A 2678-nucleotide genomic window follows, 5' to 3' on the forward strand; every position below is an offset into this window, starting at 1 on the left:
TGTATTTTGAGGTTGAGGTTTCATGGATACCCATGAGTTTGATAGTGAAGCACGTGTGTGCGTTCCTGTGCTGCTTCCAGTCTCTTTTCACCCTCTTCTTCCAAAAACCCTCTCTCCTCCGGACTGGCCAGAGTCGTGGCTGGTGATCCCCAACCTGGTTCCACCAACTGGAGAGGACAAGTGCCAGAGATGGGTCTTCTTGGCAGGAGCAAGCACAGGAGATGCAGGCAGTCATAGAATGGTTCAGGTTGGAAGGGACCTTAAAGATCATCTAGTCTAACCCTCTGCCATGAGCAAGGAGATCTTCAACTAGATCAGGTTGCTCCAAGCCCCCTCCAACCTGGCCTTGAACCCCTCCAGGGATGGGGCAGCCACAGCTTCTCGGGGCAACCTGGGCCAGGCTCTCACCACCCTCACACCAAACAAGTTCTTAGAATCATAGAATCATAGAATGGTTTGGGTTGGAAGGGACCTCAAAGATCATCCAGTTCCAACCCCCCTGCCATGGGCAGGGACACCTCCCACCAGAGCGGGTTGCTCAAGGCCCCATCCAACCTGGCCTTGAACACAAGATGCAGGCAGTCATAGAATGGTTTGGGTTGGAAGGGACCTCAAAGATCATCCAGTTCCAACCCCCCCCTGGGCAGGGACACCTCCCACCAGACCAGGTTGCTCCAAGCCCCATCCAGCCTGGCCTTGAACCCCTCCAGGGATGGGGCAGCCACAGCATCTTGGTGGCCCTCCGCTGCACCTGTTCCAGCCGGTCCATGTCCTTTCTGTGTTGAGGACTCCAAAGCTTCTTCCCCACATCTCATCTCCATCTCCCCTCTTTCAGTGTCAAACCCTTCGCCCTCCTCCTAGGGCTCCCCTCCCTCATCAAGAGTCCCTCCCCATCTTTCCTGGAGCCCCTTGAGGGACTGGAAGGGGCTCCAAGGTACTGGAAAGCTGCTCTAAGGTCCTGGAAGGCACCACATTTTCTTCCTTCAGGGTGAAGTATTTTTCTTGGGAGTTTCCCTCCTCCCCTGCTGCCCGTTCCCATCTCTGGGCTCCCTTAACTCTGCTGGTCCAACTATCCCACCAGGGGCCATATGGTGAACCTGAGCAGTGAACAGCAAAAAAAAAAAGGGTTATTTTTAACCCAGATCAGATCTCTGAGCTGGTTTGCTCTACAGCTCTGAAGAGGTCCTGTTGGTACAAAGGGAACTGGCAATTTTTAAGGGGAGGAAATTCAGGAAGGTGCTTCCAGCCAGTAACGTCCCTGTGGTTTCCTGCCATGTTTTCTGCCTTCCAAAATTATTTCTTTCCATGCCTTTATTTCCTGCTAGGTATTTTCACAGATGTTTTGGCTTCCAATTCCTCCAGGTGGATCTCAGCTGATACTTTTTTTTGCCAATACCTTTGGTTTCACAGGGTTTGTTTTTTCAACGTGCCTTGAGAAGAATTGAACTCGGCTCCATTCTGGATAATCTGTGTATATTCATTAACATTTTGCCCCGTTCTTCCTTAATTTAGATACTAAATGTGTTAGGCTCTATGACAAATATCTCCAATTTCCTCTCGATAGTATCTCCTTGCTCCCAACACAATTCCACACCCTTTATTATTACCTTTAAGTTCTAGTCCTTTAATTATATTCACTGTGTGAGTGAAGGTGTCTGAATTAACTTCAGACTGAGACACTGTCAGTGCTTTTCCCAATGTTTGAATAGATTCTGTCATCTCATTAATCGCTTTTTTGTAACGATGCGGAGGCTTGAGTTCGAGTGTTTTTCTTAGATTTTATTTTTTCTTTAAAATAGAAGGAAGGGTCAAACTGAGGCTGAAAGGTTTAATTTGATTTTTAAGACGATGGCTGTGTATGGTTTTTTAATACTGAAAATTTCCAAAGAGTGTTGTCAATAGTGGAGTAAATTGTTTCCTTCAATTAACACTAATCTTAGATAACTGAATTTTCTTTTCACTACAAAGTGGTCTGTGGCTTAGAAAAACCTCTAAGTGTCTTAAAATATATAAACAGCAGGAGTGAGACTAACTAATCCAGAATGAAGACTTGAAGAACTGGTTTTTAAAAAATAATGAAAATGGAAGGTAAAAAACTTCAATATCTTCTCCTGCTGGAATTTCACTGAATTTCACTGAATTTCACTGAATTTCTAGAGTTGGAAGGGACCATAGAGATCATCTAGTCCAACTCCCCTGCTGAAGCAGGACCACCCAGAGCTTGTCAGAGCATGTTACTCAGGAGCATCCAGGTGGGGCTTGAAAATCTCCAAAGAAGGGGACTCCACACCCTCCCTGGGCAGCCTGTTCCAGGGCTCTGTCACCCTCACCCTGAAGAAGTTTCTCCTCATATTTGAGTGGAACCTCTTATGTTCCAACTTGTGCCCGTTGCCCCTCGTCCTCTCGGTGGGAACCACTGAAAAGAGTCTGGCTCCCTCCTCCTTCAACCCGCCCTTGAGATACTTGTAGGCGTTGATAAGGTCTCCCCTCATCCTTCTCTTCTCCAGACTAAAGAGTCCCAGCTCTCTCAGTCTCTCCTCATAAGGGAGATGCTCCAATCCTTGAATCATCTTTGTTGCCCTACGCTGGACTCTTTCCAGTAGTTCCCTGTCCCTCTTGAACTGGGGAGCCCAGAACTGGACGCAGGATTCCAGTTGTGGCCTCACCAGTGCAGAGTA

Source organism: Calidris pugnax, unplaced genomic scaffold (genome assembly GCF_001431845.1).
Source record: "Calidris pugnax isolate Ruff unplaced genomic scaffold, ASM143184v1 scaffold168, whole genome shotgun sequence".
Taxonomy (NCBI): Eukaryota; Metazoa; Chordata; class Aves; order Charadriiformes; family Scolopacidae; genus Calidris; species Calidris pugnax.